This window comes from Narcine bancroftii, chromosome 2, assembly GCF_036971445.1.
Source record: "Narcine bancroftii isolate sNarBan1 chromosome 2, sNarBan1.hap1, whole genome shotgun sequence".
NCBI lineage: Eukaryota > Metazoa > Chordata > Chondrichthyes > Torpediniformes > Narcinidae > Narcine > Narcine bancroftii.
In genome coordinates, this window is record NC_091470.1 from 92,862,144 (window position 1) to 92,881,732 (window position 19,589).

A 19,589-nucleotide genomic window follows, 5' to 3' on the forward strand; every position below is an offset into this window, starting at 1 on the left:
ATCGCCGGAGCCGCGCGCACCATGTGCCCATTGTTCATGCTCATGGCCACCAAAGAAAAGACTTTATCATGGTCAGAGGAGGCGGACAGGGTTTTTATTGTGACAAAGGAGGCTCTAGGCAGCACCAGACTGCTGGTGCACCTGCGGACGGAGGTGCGCAGAGCACTCTCCGTGGACACCTCAGGTATGGCAGTGGTGGGGGGGGGGGCATTCTGGAACAGTGGCTCGATGGACAATAGCACCCGCTTGTCTTTTTCAGCAAGCAGCTGCACCTGCCAGAGCTCTAATACAACACCTTTGACCAGGCACTGTATTTGGCCACTCGCCATTTCCGCTACTTCCTCGAGGGCAAGCTGTTCACAGCCTTCATGGATCACAAGCCCCTCATTCAAACATTGGTGATGGCTAAGGATCCGTGGTCCGCCAGACAGCAGCGCCACCTCTCGTTCGTGTTTGAGTTCACGACGACATCCGACACAAGGCCGGCAAGGACAATGTAGTGGCAGATCTGCTCTCCCGTCCAGCCATCAACACTCTCGTGCCCGGCCTGGATTACGAGCAGCTGGCTCAGGCACAGTGGAATGATGTGGAGATGTAGGCCTTTCGGACCCCCAAACCCAAGGATGGTCTGGTGCCCAGCAGCCTGGACACATTGCTCTGCGGCATCTCAACAGTCATGCCAGTCATGCCATGCCCGGTGTTCCGGCACTGGAGGGGGAAGGTCTTCAGTCTGATCCACGACTTCGCTCAACCCAGTAGTAAAGACAACTGTGCAGATGGTCGTGGAGCGGTTTGTGTGGCACGGGCTGAAGAAAGAGGTGGCAGAACTGGCCAGGAACTTTACCAGGTGCCAGACCTCCAATGTCCAGAGACACACGTGAGCCCCCATTCAGAACTTCGATCCGGCAGTTCCCAGATTCCAACACATCCACGTTAATGTCATCGGGCCTCTACCGGTGTCCAAGGAGGCTCGTTACCTCCTCACGGTGGTGGATCAGGCCACAAGGTGGCTGGAGGCCGTCCTGATTAAGGAGGCCTCTGCAGAGACGTGCGCCAGGACTCTGGTCAGCCAATGGATCGCCTGTTTTGGAGTCCTGGCGCACATCACTAGTGACAGAGGGGCGCAGTTCACATCTGCCCTGTGGACTCAGATGGCAAAGCTCCTGGGGGTCAAGCTCCACCACACCACACCACACCATACCACCCGCAGTCCAACGGGTTGGTGAAGAGATTCCACAAGCGCCTGAAGGCATCGCTTATGGTCAGGCTCGCTGGACCAGACTGGGTCGTCTTCGGGATTAGAACGGCACCCAAGGAGGACCTGCAAGCACACCGTTTTCCCTGCCGGGTGAGTTTTTCGGCCCAGACACTGACACCACAGCCACCGACTAAAACCTGCTGGCAGACCTAAGCAGGCGACTGGCCTTCCTAGCTCTGCCACCCCCAGCACACCATGGCACACAGCCATTTCATCTCCCCAAAGAGCTCGATTCAGCCAGTTCATTTTCATGTGGAGGGGACCACAAGGTGCACTGCTACAGCGACCATACGAGGGGCCATACAAAGTCTTGCACTGGTCCGGCGGAACCTTCACCCTGGATGTTGGGGGGAGAGAGGAACTTTTTTACAGTGGACCGCCTGAAGGCAGCCCATCTGGACTTATCATAGCTATTACAGATGGCTGCGCCCAAGTGATGAGGCCGGCCGCAAAAGTGACAGGATGTGTAGTCGGTTCTGGGGGGCGGTTGTGTGGCAGTGCACATACTCATGGTGAACCGGCACAACTTGTAGCGCCACATGGCAGGATAGCCATGGGGAAATGATGTCGTCAGAGGTTTCTCTTTGACTCCAGCATCCCTTCCAGCGCGCACCCTGGGCAGTGATTATGATGTCACAATGCACCAGGTGACTGAGCTCATGCTGCCCTTAAAGGGGAGCGCTGAATTGAATAAAAACAGTCGGTAACAACCCTCAACATGGTGGCTGTGTTTCTTCCACTGTTCACACCGCCACCGCAGCTCAATTAAGATTTTTGTCCTCCTGTTATCAAATGGGTGAGAAAACAGCTTGGGTTCAGATTAAAATGAATAAAATGGGAGAAAGTACCCCAGAATAAATTATGCATAAGTGGAATAGTGAATTGTTTAAAGGCAAAATTAAAGTACCAATTTTAAAACATATATTGAAAAAATGGAATGGGATTCATATGGAGAGAGGGATTAAAAATTATCAACGACCTAAAATGTTGTTAAAACAAAATCAGCATTTCACTGTGAATAATTATTTATTTGATAATTGGTATAGTAAAGGTATACAGAGGATAAAAGATTGTTTTTTGGGAACTTTTTTTAATTTTGACCAATTAAAAGATGAACATAACATGCAAAATAATAATTTTTTTTGCATAAATCAATTAAAATTATATTTAAAAAAGAAATTAAGAACAGATTTTAGACTCCCGGAACAAAGTCATTTTGAAAATATAATAACAGATACCCTTATTATCAACAAATTTAGTATCAAAATGTATATAAAATTACAAGAAACTAAAAGAAAAAAAAGATTTATATAAATCAAAATTACAATGGGAGAAAGATTTAAATATACAAATCCAAGAGGAAATATGGTCAAAATTGTGTCAAGAGAGTGTTACAAATACAGTTAATGCCAGATATCAAATGGTTCAATATTATATTCTTCATCAATTATATTATACTCCTCATAGATTGACTGGACTTTAGTTATCCGGATAAGTGCTTTCAATCTAGCAAGGAAATTGGGACTTTTTTTTACATTCGGTATGGTCCCATGTGTAAGTGGAACTAATTTGGAACAATTTGAGTGTATTTTTAGGACAAAATATGAAGATAAAAATACAAGCAAGATCAAATAATATTTTTACTTGGGAATATATATGAAGATATAAAATTGAAATTGGATAAATACCAAGAAATTTTTAAAAATATAGCTGGAGTGACAGCAAAGAAATGTATAGTGGTAATGTGAAAAACTGAGAATTTGGTAAAAAATAGACAGATGGCATATTGAAATGCATAATGGTATACCTTTAGAAAAAATATATATAGTTTAAGGAATCGGATTGAAAACTTTTATAAAATTTGGGAACCATATGTGGATTTTATGAATAAAAGTCCATCCACATCCTTCACTTTGCCCACGCCTCTCAGTCACAATCTCTTAAAATATTTAACCTTTGTTGCATCTGCAGGTTCCTCCCCCTCCACAGAGCTGCCCGAAAGATGAACAATAATAATATAGATAATTAACCCCCATGTATTATAACTCCTTTGACCTGGGCAACTCTTACTCAGCAGGTATAAGGAGAAACTTTAAGAGAGTCACCCAACAGCGAGTAGCATCAACCAACTCTTCATCCTGGGCAACCCCATTGCTGTTTCACACAACTTTATTCCAACGGCTGCTACGAGCAAAGTCCGACCAAGGCGCTCCACTGGCTGAATATTTCCTCCCATCTTCACCAAAGTTTTGTGTGTTACTTCAGAGAACATTTACTTCTATAATTTTAAACTTACATATGTTTTACCTATTATTTTATTCTTTATTTATATTTTCCTCAAATTTCAGGAACAGCTGCTCCCCCTCCACCATCAGACTCCTCAACAACAAACTCAATAAAGATCTCATTTAAGGATTCTTACTTTGCTCATTATTTATTACTGAATATTTTTTATTTTGTATTTGCACAGTCAGTTTGTTTCAATTTCTTGATTTGTTTACATGTGTAGGTTGTTTACAGTTTTTTGCATTACGACACCTTTGGCAAAACGGTTAGCACAATGCTTTTACAGAGCCAGTGATCGGGACTGAACCTTGGTTCGAATCCAGCACTGCCTGTAAGAAATTTGTACATTCTCTCTGTGCCTGTGTGGGTTTTCTCTGGGGGTTCCATTTTCCTCCCACCCTTCAAAAACATACCAGGGGTTGTAGGTGGATTGGGTATAATGGGATAGCATGGGCTTGTAAGCCGAAATGGCCGGTTACAGTGCAGCATGTCTTCTAAAAAAGAGTTGGTTATCCTGCCTCTCCTGCAGGGAAAAGAATTTCAGGGTCGTATGTGAAGTCATTTATGTATTCTGACAATAAATCTGAAATTTGAATTTGAGCTTACAGATCTGGATCTCCTAATCCTGTTCCAGATATTTTATGTTCAATTTAGATTAAGATGATGAATTCAGCTCTCAAACATAGACACAGATCATTTCATAAATAAAATGAATGGATTGCATTCTGCAATACAAAAATTAAATTATCAAGATCAAATTAACTCATGGATTAAATTAGAAATCTTTCAGCCTAACTAATAAAAATTAGGTGGTTTGGACTGAAATATTTAAAGCAACATTTGATCTAGTAATAATAATGATAACATTCTGAAAATAAAGGCAAGATTACATTTAATCTTGTTCCTATTTATATTTTGCATCTTACATGACCATTAACACTTCACATTTGTCATCTAATACTGTAAAAAGGCCCACTCACCACTGGTATGCATAAAATTGTAACAGAGTGTGTGTGTGTGTGTGTGTGTGTGTGTGTGTGTGTGTGTGTGTGTGTGTGTGTGTGTGTGTGTGTGTGTGTGTGTGTGTGTGTGTGTGTGTGTGTGTGTGTGTACAAGTGCGTGCATGGTATGTACGCGTGTGTGTGCATGTGCATGCATGCATGTATGTGTGCATGTGAGAGAAAGAGAGATCATGTGGTATTTGTATCTTAATTAAATTCTTTCCGGTTTTCTTAACCTGCATCTGAGGTTTTGCGGTCATTTTTGGTCTTCCATGAAGAATGTATGTGACACAGAGTACAGTGCAGGACTCCTGGCTTGATCCCAAGGATGATGGGTCATCAAATGAGGAGAGGTTGTGTAGACTAAAATTATATTTTATTAAGAAAGTGAGTGATTTCATCAAAACTTAAAGATGCAGGGAATCAGAAGACCAAGAACAGTGTCACAGTTTGGGAATTATTTTGGGCTGAAATGAGGAAGTATTTCCTCACTTGGAGGAACTTTTGGATTCAAAGGTCTAGATGGCCCTAGTGGTCTTAGGGCCTACATCAGGGATGGACAACCATTTAAAAAAAACCTCACATACCACTTTAAGTAATCCCTATGCCATCAGTGCTCTGTTATTAGGGATTTGCTTAAGGTGGGATGTGAGTGGGGCGGGAAGGTTGAGAATTACTGCTCTAGACCCAATTGTTACTGAAATATTTTACTTGAGAAAAATTGTCATTGACTCATTTCCTTTGGAGTTATGAAATGTGCAAAAACAAGTCAATTAGGTATAATTAAAACAGTAGTTTCCACCCACATACCAACTTAAGTAATCCCTAACTAGTCACAGAGCACCTATGAATTTCCCCGCAGGCTCCTGTTTCCTCTCACTATTTGAAACGCACTGGGAGTTGTAGGTTAATTGGGTGTAATTGGACAGAACAGACTCATGGGCCAAAAGGGCCTGTTACCTCCCTGTAGATATGTCAAATGTTTAAATTTGATAATAATTTTCCCTGGGCACAAAACTGAGAACTAGAGGGCACAGGTTTAAGGTGAGGGGGGAAAGATTTAAAGTGGACCTGATGGGCAAAATTTTCACACAGATGGTGGTGGGTACATGGAACATGTCAAGGCAGTAGATCCAGGGACAATATTTGAAAGGTATTTGGACAGGTACCAGGATAAATAAGTAGAGGGGTTGTGGGCTAATTTTGGGCAGCTGGCGTTACTATAGCTAGGCACCACGATTATGATGGATGAGATGGACCAAAGGACCTGTTTTCATGCCACAGAACCCTATGATGCCACAGAGTGCAGAAGATGGTGAAACTGTTTCTGTCACAGGTGCTGGAGGTGGGGGTAAAATGGCATCATAGGTTAGAAAGAGGTTTGAAGTAATTTTGGCTGGCTTTTTCAACCTTGCAGCTCTTAAAATGTTCTCATGTGGAAGATGATGTGATGTGAAGTCAGGAGGCATTCACAGCAGAGAATGAGTCTCCACAGAGATCCACTGACCTGTTTCTCTGTTCTCGAACTCTCCCTGTCCTTAGGTTTTTGATATTTGGGCTGAAGATGGGGTTAATACTGCTGAAGAATTATGGTAGAATGTAGTTAGTGTAGAAAGTTCAAAGATCACATTTATTGTCAGATGCACTGTCTGTAAAGAGTTTGTACATTCTCCGGTGTCTGGATGTTCCTATTTCTCCCACCATTTGAAATGTACCAGGAGGTATAGGTTAATTGGGTGCAATCGGTTGGCTAGGGCTTGTGGGACAAAATGGCCTGTTTCTGTGCTGTATGTCTAAATTTAAATTTAAAAATAATTTTAAAATGACATCACATAAACTCTGAGATACTTTTTTCTCGTGAGGAGACAGAATTATCATTTATTGGTCATGCAAAAACTGTACTCAAGAAAGCAATGAAAAAAATAAGAGAAGACAAAAAGCCACTGGAATACAAAGGTCAAAAAAAATTTTTCTATCCAGATATAAGTTTTGAACTCCTGAAGAAGAGGAAGGAGTTTAACGCAGCAAAAACGACCCTACGGAAAAAAGGTTATAAATTTATGTCAAAATATCCAGCGGTGCTTAAAATAGTTATCCCGGGGCAGCAAAGCAAACTGTTCTCGGATCCGGACAAAGCACGGAAATTTGCAGACCACCTACAAAACAGACAGAGAGATGAAGAGATATAACAAGAACAAAAATGACAACAAACTATATGTGAAGAAGAAGAATAAAGTATAAGTAAGAACTAAGAAGAGAAAGAAAGGGAAGAAAGGAAGTAAGGAGGGAATTAAGAGAGTGAGCTTTGTTATATATGAAGATTAAAATCTTTTTGGGGGGCTGGGTGGGGAAGAATAACAGTCACTGCAAAATCAGTTGACGCTTGTGAGCAAATCCAAATGAAGAGGGGAGATGTGGTTGTCCGACAAGGGACAAAGGGCAACTCAGAGAGGGGAGGGACTATTGGGGTTAAAGGAATTTTAGATATGGGAATAGTGGAAATATCTTATGTTTTAGAAATGTTGTCTTACAATGTGTTCAAAAAAAGAAAGCAGAAATGGATAAGAAGGGAAGGTGGTGATGAGGAAATGGAAAAGAAAGATAAACAAAGTATGAAATGGCTATGTTGAACTATATGACTTTAAATATTAACGGAATACATAACCAAATCAAAAGGAAGAAGCTGTTAAATTTACTGAAGAAAGAAAAAATTGATATAGCATTCGTGCAAGAAACACATTTAACTGAAGTGGAACACAAGAAATTAAAGAGAGATTGGATAGGACATGTAACAGCAGCATCATATAATTCAAATGCCAGAGGAGTAGCTATATTAATCAATAAAAATGTACGAATCAAAATAGAAGAGGAAATAATAGATCCAGCAGGGAGGTATGTAATGATAAAATGTCAGATATATTCAGAAGTTTGGAATTTACTCAATGTATATGCACCTAATGAAGAAGATCAACATTTTATGCAAGATATCTTTTTGAAGATCATAGATACGCAAGGGAATATAACCTTAATTTGGACTCAAACATGGATAAAACTGGAAAAAAGACTAACAGAAAGAACAAAGTAATCAAATTTATAATTAAATCGATGCAGGAAATGCATCTTTTGGATATATGGAGGAAACAACACCCAAAGGAAAAGGAATATTCATATTATTCGAGTAGACATAAAACATACTCAAGGATAGACCTATTTCTGTTATCAGCCCACATTCAAGGAAGAGTTAAGAAAATGGAATATAATGCTAGATTGTTATCAGATCACTCACCCCTGTTATTGGCAATAGAGCTAGAGAACATCCCACCAAGAATGTATAGATGGAGATTAAACTCCATGCTACTTAAAAGACAGGATTTTAGAGAATTAATTGAGCGACAAATTAAAATATACTTTGAAATAAATACGGAATCAGTGAAAAATAAATTTATACTATGGGACACAATGAAAGCATTCATCAGAGGACAGATAATAAGTTATGTAACTAAGATGAAGAAGGACTACAATCGAGAAATAGAACAGTTGGAAAGAAATAACAAATACAGAAAAAGAATTAGCAATAAAGGAAGATACAACTAAAAGAGAATTGACAGACAAGAAAATAAAATATGAAACACTACAAACATATAAGGTGGAGAAGAATATAATGAAGACAAAACAGAAATATTAAGAGCTAGGAGAAAAAACACACAAAATACTAGTGTGGCAGCTTAAGACAGAACAAACTAAAAGAACGGTATTGGCATCAAGGAAAAAGGACAAACAAATTATATATAACCCAACAGATATTAACGAAAACTTCAGGGAATTCTACGAACAATTATATCAAACTGAAAACGAAGGGAAAGAAGACAAAATAGATGAATTTCTAACTAAAATTGAACTACCGAAATTACAAACAGAGGAGCAAAAAAAATTAATAAAACCATTTGAAATAGAAGAAATACAGGAGATATTAAAAAAACTACCAAACAATAAAACACCGGGAGAGGATGGACTCCCAATAGAATTCTATAAAACATTCAAAGAATTATTAATTCCGCCTCTCCTGGAGATAATGAACCAGATTGAAAAAAACACAAAACATACCAGATTCATGCAAAAAAGCAATAATTACAGTAATACCAAAGACGGGGAAAGATCCACTAACACCAGCATCGTATAGACCAATATCTCTACTTAACACAGATTATAAGATAATAGCTAAACTATTAGCAAACACATTGGCCAACTGTGTACCAAAAATAGTAAAACTAGACCAAACTGGATTTATTAAAAAAGACGAACAACAGACAATATCTGTAAATTCATTAACTTAATCCATGCAGTACAAGGAAATAAAATTCCAACAGTAGTGGTTGCTTTAAACGCAGAGAAAGCCTTTGACAGAGTAGAATGGAATTATTTATTCAAAGTACTACAAAAATTCAACCTACCAGAGAAATATATTAATTGGATTAAAGCATTATATGAGGGACCATTGGCGAAAGTGACAGTAAATGGATATATATCAAACCAATTTAAATTAAGCAGATCAACAAGGCAGGGATGTCCATTATCTCCCTCACTGTTCGCGTTAGCTATAGAACCACTAGCAGAACTGATAAGAACAGAAAATAAAATACGAGGGATAAAAATAAAACAGAAGGAATATAAAATCAGTCTATTTGCAGATGACGTTATAATATACTTAACAGAACCAGAAATATCAATAAAAGAATTACATTAAAAATTGAAGGAATATGGAGAAGTATCGGGGTACAAGATCAATGCAAATAATAGTGAAGCAATGCCAATGAATAATATGGATTTCACAAAGTTTAAGGAAGAATCACCATTTAGATGGCAAACACAAGCAATTCGATACCTAGGTATACAACTAAATAATAATCTCGGCCATCTATATAAACTAAATTATCAGCCATTAATGAAAAAATATTACAAGACGACTTAGAGCACTGGAAAGACTTACCACTAACACTGATAGGAAGGATAAACTGTATTAAAATGAACATCTTCCCAAGGATACAATACCTATTTCAATCATTACCAATTCACCTAACAGAGAAATTCTTCAAGGAGCTAAAGAAAATAATAAGGAAATTCTTATGGAAAGGGGGAAAATCGAGGATAGCACTAGATAAATTAACAGAATGGTACAAACAAGGAGGCTTACAACTACCAAACTTTAAGAATTATTATAGAGCAGCACAATTAAGATACCTATCAGATTTTTATCAAACAAGGGAAAAACCAGATTGGACCAGATTAGAACTAGATAAAATAGGGGAGAAGATACCTGAGCATATACTCTATAAGTGGGATGAAAAATTGGTGCAACATAGAAATTCACCAGTATTACACCATCTGCTCAACATTTGGAAGAAGATTCATGGAGAAAGGAATAAAATAAATTAACAACTACCAAAATTAATATTGACACAAAATCAACTAATCCCTTTCACAATAAATAACCTTTCCTTCAGAGAATGGGAGAGAAAAGGGATCAAAAGAATAGAAAATTGTTTTTTGGGAAATAAATTATTATCTTTTGAACAAATGAAGGACAAATATAATATAACTCACGATACAAGGTTTGCAAACCACCAACTGAAAACCTTCTTGAAGGACAAATTGGGAAACAGTCTGAGGTTACCAGAAGGAAGCAATTTTGAATATGTGATTACAGACACAATGATAATTAAAAAATTTATAACAAACATGTACATCAAACTGGAAGAAAAGGAGAACGAGGAAACAAACAAAAATGGGAACAAGATCTAAACATAAAGATAAAGAATGAAACATGGAAAAAGCTATGCTCCGGAACTATAAGAAATACAATAAACATGAGGTTATGCATGATACAATATAATTGGTTACACAGGCTAAACATCACACCCTAAAAGTTAAATAAATGGGACCCAACAGTATCAGACAGATGTTTTCGCTGTAAAAAGGAAACGGCAACAACAATACATGCAATTTGGACATGTGAGAAAGTGGAAAAATTTTGGGAAGATCTAAACCAGATATTAAATAAAATCACAAAAAGCAATATACCAAAAAACCCAGAGATCTTCCTTCTAAGTAATATAAGAAATAAAGAATTTGGACTCGATTTGGATGGAGCACAAAAAAGATTTGTGATGATAGCCCTAGCTGTAGCAAAAAAATGTATAATGTCAAACTGGAAATTAGAAGATGACTTGAGAATACAACAATGGTACATAGAAATAAATAAATGTATTCCATTAGAAAAAATAACATATAATTTAAGAAATAACATCACAATATTCGAACAAATATGGGAACCATACATGAAATACAATAGAGAAATCCTACCATGGACTTCCACCACCTAAAATGACAGAAGGAGAAGGCAACGAAATGAACTGACTCAGTATATAAAAATAAAAGATAAAAATTTCTTGTTTATTTTATTAAGTGACGACATTGTTTAACGGATTTAATGTATCTTATAGATTGAACTTTGAATAAATGGGAAGGGGGAGAGGGAGGGAGGGAGGGAAGGGAGGGGGAAAAAGGGGAGAAAATGACACTATATATTCACAAGAAAAATGTCTGTATGTATTTTAGTCAGTATGGTTTATTGTGTGAAAAAAAAATTTAAAAAAAAGAACAAGTTTAGACTTGCAGCACAGTAACAGGTCCTTCCGGCCCATGTGCCAGTGCTGCCCAAATACCCTAATTTACCTGCAACGCCTGTATGTTTTAAAAAGTGAGAGGACACCGGAGCACATAGAGACAGGGAGAAAGTATAAACTCCTTACAGACCATCCAGGATTTGAATCCCAGTTGCTGGCGCTTAAAAGTGCTGTGCTAACTGCTACACTAACCCTGCCGCCCTTTTCTTGGGTGATCAATGTATAGTCATTCACTCGATGCCCTTCTGATGAAGCATTTGGTTGGTTAGGACAAAGAGGTGTTTTAAGCATTTCATTTGGAGGAAATGTGCTTTGTAGTTGGTTTTACTGATGACTTCCGCATCAATTGTACCTTTGCAGAGGATTATTCCTTTCCTCTTCTGGAGCTGAAACTGCCAAGGAAGATCAACTTATTATCATTGGACTGATGAGCACTTTCCGTTCCATGCTTTCAGTGTCATTAACAGTTAATTTTCAGTGGTGATTTTTTTTTTGAAGACTTTATTTAAAATTACATTTAAAGAAAAATTTTTAAAAAATTAAAATGGTATGATTACAATATTACATCAGAAAACTACACAAAATAACCCACCCCCCTGTTAATTGTAACACAATATTAATAGTCTAACTTAAAATTAGTCCAATCCTCCCCCCCCCAAAATAAAGAGTGAAGCGTTAATAAAATTGACAATATTGTATATGGAAAAAAAAATACCCACTTACAAAAAAAAAGAGATAAAACTTAACTAAAAAAAATTCTAACAACAAGAACAAAAAAAAATTGTCAATACTAAAATATCACACTTAAACATATATTTAAATCAAACTTAAATGCATATAATTAGCAAATGGAGTCCACTTTAACTTATAAAAAGACATCTTATCCTGAATTGAAAAAGATATCCTTTCCATAGTCAAACAAAATTTCATTTCCAAATACCACTTATCTAAAGTTAGTATATTTCTATCTTTCCAAGTAAGTGCTATACATTTCTTAGCCACAACTAAAGCTAAATAAATAAATGAAATCTGATAATCCTCTAAACCTAAATCGATTAAAAATATATCGGGATCTAATACAGTTAATTTTCAGTGGGTCAGAATATTAACCAGGTCACTGGAGATTTTAGAGGTTGAAACATGCTTATGATAACTAGCAGAAAGGGAGAATGAGGTTCATTTTCTTTACTTCAGCAACACAGTGAAAAATTAAACTAGAAAGGCATGGAAATATTTCCACTGCACGACATTTATTTATCAACAGTAATTGTATTTCATGATTATTATCCCTATGTCTTAACATTGTTTTAAAAACTTTATGGTTTACTTGCCTGGAGGTTTGTCATATTAAGCATAAATCTATTAAATAGCATTGATTTAAAACCAGTGATTTTCTAACTCACGTTCAAAATCACACTCCACCTTAAGTAATCCCTCTGTCATAAGTGCTCTGTGATTAGTAAGAGATTGCTTAAGGTGGGATGTGACTGGGAAAGGAAGGTTGAAAATCACTGCTTTAAAACCAATTGTCACTGAAATATTAGCCCATTTCCTTTGGAGCTATAAAACAGTGCACATAATGAGTCAATTAGGTACAACTGAAACAGTGGTTTTCAAACTTCTTCTTTCCACTCACATCCCACTTCAAGTAATCCCTTACTAATCATAGAGCACCTATGGCATAGGTGTTATGTGAGTTTAATGGGGCAGTTAGAATGAAGTACCTAAATGTAGAAACAAGGTCCTATATATTAAACCCTTCACCAGGTCTCAGGATATGGTGTTTGTTCATTGGTCCATGGTGGATGGAGGTGCCTGTGTTTGGCAGAGATTTTTAAGGGTTGCAGACTCTGACCGGGGGAAGCAGAGGATTGGTGCAGGTCACCCCCAGAATACTCCACCCCCATCGCCCCCCCCCCCATCCTTGCATACATTGAGAAGCAGAAGCAGAAGAGATGACCGTAAAGATGGTGACCATGGCAAGGAATCAGCAAGAGGCTTTGTGGCTGAAGGTCACACACAGGCACCGAGTTGTTGGCGACTTGCAGACGAAGAATTCAAGCTGGCTGCAGGCTACTGGAAACTCACACCAGGCTGCGAATCAGCTTCTTCTCATGGTCAGTGAGACTGCTGAACAACTGAATTAACTGCTCATACAAAGCTTCCATGACTCAACTATTTAAATTTAAATTTTAAATATAGACATACAGCATGGTTACAGGCATTTAGGCCCATGAGCCATGCCACCCAATTACACCCCATTAAACTTCAACCCCAGTACGTTATTTTCAAGGGTGGGAGGAAACCCACGCAGACACAGGGAGAATGTAGAAACTCCTTATAGACGGTCGGGATTTGAATCCCATTTGCTGGCGCTCTAACAGTGTTGCACTATATTTATTTATTTTCATGTATGTCTAGATGCTCTGCATATGTATTGATTGTGTGTATGTGCAATGTCTGGTTGTGTGTCTGCAAGTTTTATCACCAAGGACCGGAGAACTCAATTTGTTGGGTTGCACTTGTGCAATTGGATGACCATAATCTTGAACTTTGTAAAGGTCACTATTGACTTCCACATCTGCCTAAGAGCTAAGGAAGGCCTTGGTTTGACACCACATGTGAAAACTGGCACCTACCCAAAGCAGCATATCAGGAGCTAGCATGGCGAGGTGACAAGTCAGTCCATATGCTCGAGTTTCTGAAGCCACCACACTCCTCTAGCCACTGACCACGGAGAGTCACTCTGAGCTTCAGCCACCTGCTTCTCAGGGGTGTGAGGATGGGTAATAACTCCAATCATTCCAATAACAGATATCCTGAAGAGAAGCAGAGTGCTATTTCCACAGCTGACGTCTGTTGACAGCTCACAGCTGCAGCCACTCGGAAAGTCAATGAGGGGAAGCAATATTTTATTTAATCGACATCTTTCAGTCAACCGCTCATCAGAGCAATGAAATGTACCAACAGGCATTGCCAATCGCTCCATTTACACATCAGTGTGAGTCCACACAGAGAAATCAAGGGATTACTATTCCCCACCTTGCCTCACAGGATAAACCATTTCCCCAAAGGAATGAAGATGCTGAATATTAAGCTATATTGTCAAAGTCTGCCCTTAATGAAGCAGCCCTGTTTATGTCTGCACCTCATCATCCATCCTTATTAAAGTCACAGGTTTGTATTCAATGAAGAAATCATTGTTTCCTTGATTGTGGTGAAAATAGCTGGTGTCGGCAGCCCAAATTAGAGTGGTCAAACCCAGTGAGCTGAAGTGATGTTGATTTGGGTTAACAAGAGACGAGGGGAGGTGGAGATGATGAGGCAAATGGCCAGTGGTGCAATATTTCAATCTTCCTATAGGTTTAATGAAAACATGAAACTCAGCAGGTCAAACAGTGCATTTAGGAAAGATAAAGATATATAACCAACGTTTTGGACTTGAGCCCTTCATTAAGGTGTGGACAAAATGTTGGCAGGTGCTCGAACAAAATGGTGGGGGAGAGGGGCAGGGGGAGGAGCACAGTCCCATAGGCAGGAGATAATAGGATGGATAAGGGAGGGAGGGCACACGAGCAAACAGGGGGAGATGGGATGGCTCTGTGAATGGAGGGGGAAGGAGGTGGAGAGCTGGAGGAGAGAAGATAGAGGGATGGGGAAGGGAGGGAGATTTTGGAGTTGTCGAGCAGAAACTGGAGAAGTAGATGTTGATGCCATCTGGTTGGAGGGTGCTCAGATAAAGTGTTGCTCCTCCACTTTATGGGTGGTCTTGATTTGACAGTGCTTAAGGCCATGGACAAGCATGCAAGCGCAAGAGTGGGGCACAGAATTGAAATGGGTGGCATTGAAGCAAACAGAGCAAAGATGCTTCAGTGAAGTGATTTTCCATTCTGCGTCCTGTCTCTCCACAGTTGATGGCAGTCGCATTTAGTCAATTGGATGTAATTGGGTGGCATGGGTTTGTGGACCAAAGAGGCCTGTTACTGTGCTGTATATCTAAATTTGTTGGTGTTGAGGCTGTGCAATTGCTCAGTAAAAGGAGGTGTAAGGTGCTCCTTCTGTCCAATAGCCTACAGGTCACCCTTGGGCAAGATGTAGTAATTGTTTAGCCTCCCAGTCAGAATCATGCGAAGCCAAAGATTGCAGATGGTGGATGGTTTTTACAAGCAGATTCTACAAATTGAATTTTATGGTTGTAAAACTAAAAATGCTGGGCAGATGAATCTGCTGATCAATGGCTAGTGTGGACATTGCAACTGAAAAAGGCAATGGGAAACCCTTCACTATTTTTCCTCTTGTATAATCATGAACTCAACACCTCAGCTCAAAGATGGAGCCTTCACCGAAGGAGAATGGGAGAGGCAACAACTATAATTCAGAGGGTTAGAGATCATGACGGATGGAGAGACATGATCACTCACGCTGAATGGCAAGGATCCTGAATCCTTGAATGAATTATATCTAAATTTAAAAATTAAATATAATGAGTAAAGCAGATGGAATTATGTTGAGGTAGCCACTGCAGAAGCCTGGTTCAGTTGTACAAAATGCTGGTAAGGCCACATTTGGAATATTGTGCTCACTTCTGGTCACTTTTCTACAGGATGGAGATAACTAAAGTTTAAAAATAATATCTGAGGATGTTAGAGTTATGAGGAGAGACAGGAAAGTCTGGGTCTTTTTTTACCTGCAGCACAGGGGACTGATGGGTGATTATACAAAGCCATCAGGGCGTAGATAAGGAGAATACTCATAGATTTACCTTGGAGTAAGAAAATCTAAAATGAGAGGGCATTGGTTTAACGTGGTAGGGGGTAAGGTTTAAAAGGGATCTGAAAGGCATCTTTTGCTCTCAGATGGTGGTGGGTGCAGGGAATGAGGTTCCAGAGGAAGTGCTGGAGAAGGGTACAATTGGAACATTGAGAAGATGCTTAGTCAGGTACATAGATTGAAAGGATTTAGAGGCATATGGGTCTAATGCAAGCAACATACAATTACAAAGAAGGCGTGCCAATCGCTATACTTTGTGAGGAATTTAAGGAGATTCGGTACGTCACTGAAGACTCTCAAAAACTTCTATAGGTGTACCATGGAGAGCATTGTCTGGGTGCATCACTGTCTGGTGCAGAGGTACCAGGACAAGGAAAAACTACAGAGGGTTAACTTGGTCTGCAACATCGCAGGCACCAGACTTCACTCCATCGAGGACATCTACAAGAGGTGGCATCTTAAGAAGGCAGCCTCAATCCTGAACCCCTCACCAACCAGGCCATTCTCTCTTCATTCTGCTGTCGTCAGGAATAAAGCCTGAAGATGAGCACTCGGAGGCACAAGGACAGCTTCCTCACCACTGCCATCAGATGTCTGGATGAATAATGAAGCATCGACACTGCCTTACTTTGACTTTATCTTGAACATTTATTTATTTTTATGAGGTGGTATTGCGGAGATCAGGCCAGCACATCACGTGGCAGCAGATGTGGACAGAGATTGCTTATGCAACTCCCAGGACAATGAACCTGGTGGGGGGGGGGGGGGGGGTAGAAGCTGGGGCAGCATCAGACTAAAATGGCATTGGTCAAGCTGCCCAGCTAACTCAGCAGAAAAGGACTGGGGAAGAAGGGCATTCATATGCTTGGACATTCCCACCCGCTATTGTTATTCATATGGTTGACTCAGTCAATCAGCAAAAACGGTGGGAACTTGAACAGTGAGCTTAACCTGCCACACCGTGTGTGTGTGTTTCTTTGTTGAGCTCTGCTACAATTGGTGACCCCAATGGTTTAGAAGGAATCTAAAGCAGCGATGGAGAACAAAGCAGTAGTAAGTGCATTTGGCCTGAAGCTCCCTACCTTCTGGACAGTTTGACCCAGTGGGTGGTTCGAGCAGGCAGAGGCTCAGTTCCAGATTCGGGGCATCACAGCAGAAACCACCCAGTACTACCATGTGGTCAGCGCCCTGGATCTGCAGACTGCAGACAGAGCCGCCAAGTTTATCCACAAGCCACCATCAGAAGGCACTTACAATGCCTTCAAAGAGCTATTAACCGAGATTTTCAGACTCTCACGGCAAGAGCGAGGAGCACGTTTGCTCCACCTGGATGGAGACATATCCCTGTCGGCACTCATCAATGAGATGCTGACCTTCCTGGGAGATGAGCAGTCTGGCATCATGTTCGAGCAGGCATTCCTGGAACAGTTGCCTGAAGACATCCAACTGCTCCTTGGTGGTTGTGGATTTAACCAAGCCCCCAGAAAATCGCAGCATGGGCAGACATTCTGTGGAAACAGAACAGAAGTGTTCAGCTACTGTGGGGCTCATAAAAAAGTCCCACAATCGGACCAGAGCAGTCCCAAACAAGGAACAGCAGATGAGAGGCAGGAGCAAGTCCCAAGACAGATGGTGCTTCTACCACTGGAGATGGGGCACCGAGGCCCGCCGATGCCAGTCCCCTGCGAGTTCCATGGAAACAGCAAAGCCAGCCGTCGCTGATGGCCACAACGGCTGGCCACCAGGAGAGCCTCCTGTACGTCTGGGACCACCTGTCTGGCAGATGCTTCCTGGTGGATACAGGAGCAGAGGTCAGTGTGATATCCCCGACAGTGTTGAACACTAGGCGCAGGCTCGCGGGATCCATGTTGAGGCTGCCAACAACAGCAGTATACAGACCTATTGCACTCATAGGGTCGAGCTGCAGTTCAGGGGCAGTCATTTCTTGTGGGAGTTCATGGTGGCCGCAGTGGAACAACCACTCCTCAGTGCGGATTTCCTCCGAACCCACAGCCTCCTAGTGAACCTTAAGGGCAAGTGACTCGTCCACACCGAGACCTACCAGACCATTGCATTGAGGGGTGCTAGGTTTCCGGAAAAGCACCTGGACTCCATCCACAGCTTGGAGGATGAGTTCTCCACGGTGTTAGCAGGATTCCCAGCAATTCTTTCTCCTCAGTTCATAGCAGAGATGCCTTGAAGGGCCCACCTCTCCATGCAAGGGCGAGATGACTTCCCCTGCAGAAGCTCGAACTAGCCAAGGAGGAGTTCTTCAAGCTCGAGGAGTTGGGTATTGTTTAGGCCCCTGCATATGGTGCCTAAAGCAACTAGGGGCTGAAGACCATGTGGCGACTATTGCCAGCTCAACGAGGTCACCACCCCATGCCACACATTCAGGATTTTGAGGCAAACCTGCATGGGGCAACAATATTCTCCAAAGTGGACCTCGTGCAAGGATATCACCAGATTGCGGTTCATCATGATGACATCACTAAGATGGCCATCAGCACTGCATTTGGACTGTTCGAGTTCCTGAGGATGTCATTTGGGCTCAAAAATGTGGCACAGACCTTCCAGCGACTGATGGATGCAGTGGGCCAAGACCTGGACAGCACTTTTGTCTACCTCAACGATATCCTCGTGGCAAGTAGAAACCAATAGGAACACCTTAAGCACCTCCGAAATCTCTGTAGTTGTCTGCAGGAGTTTGGCTTCACCATCAACCTGGCCAAATGCCAGTTTGGCCTGAACACCATCGACATCCTGGGCCACAGGATTACAAAGGACAGGGCTACACCATTGCCCGACAAGGTAGAGGCCATTCATAGCTTCCCAAGCCCAGTACAATCAAAGGACTGCAGGAGTTTGTGGGGATGATAAACTTTTATTGCAGGTTTATCCCAACAGCTGCCCAAGTGATGCGCCCTCTGTTCATCCTGATGTCCGCCAAGGAGAAGGACCTGACCTGGGATGACAAAACAGCACGAGTGTTTGAGGTAGCCAATGAAGCCCTGGCCAAAGCTGCACTCTTGACCCATCCCAGAGCAGATGCACCCACGGCCCTCAGAGTCGATGCCTCAGGAACAGCGATTGGTGGAGTCCTGGAGCAGCAGATAGAAGGAAGTTGGTACCCACTAGCTTTCTTCAGTAAACATATGCGGCCCCCTGAACTAAAGTACGGTGCTTTTGATAAAGAGCTGCTAGCATTGTTCTTAGCCATCTGCCACTTCCAGTACTTTCTTGAGGGAAGGGCTTTCATGGCCTTCACGGACCACAAACCATTGACTTTTGCCCCGGCTAAAATCTCCGATCCCTGTCAGCCCGCCAACAGAGACACTTGTCTTACATCTCAGAGTACGCCACCAACATTCAGCACATCTCGGACAAAGACAATGTGGTCGCGGACACCTTGTCAAGACACAACATCCACTCCCTGGTCAACGGTCTGGACTTCCAGTCGGCACAGGTACTACCACCCTCCTGTACGACATGGCCACTGAGCAGATACGACCTATTGTCCCAACGGCATGGAGGTGACGTGCTTTTTGACTCCATCCACAGGCTGGCACACCCATCCATCAGGACTACGGT

General features: G+C 41.2%; 1 protein-coding gene across 1 annotated transcript in view; it reads left to right on the forward strand.

Annotated features, from left to right (window-relative positions):
* The first annotated feature begins 217 nt into the window (after positions 1-217).
* Positions 218-19,589, forward strand: part of LOC138753905 (GDNF family receptor alpha-2-like) — an 888,944-nt gene continuing 869,572 nt past the window's right edge. Inside the window, exon 1 of the mRNA XM_069917452.1 lies at positions 218-1,348. The gene's annotated coding sequence lies outside the window, so the exon portion shown is untranslated. The remainder of the gene's footprint in view (positions 1,349-19,589) is intronic.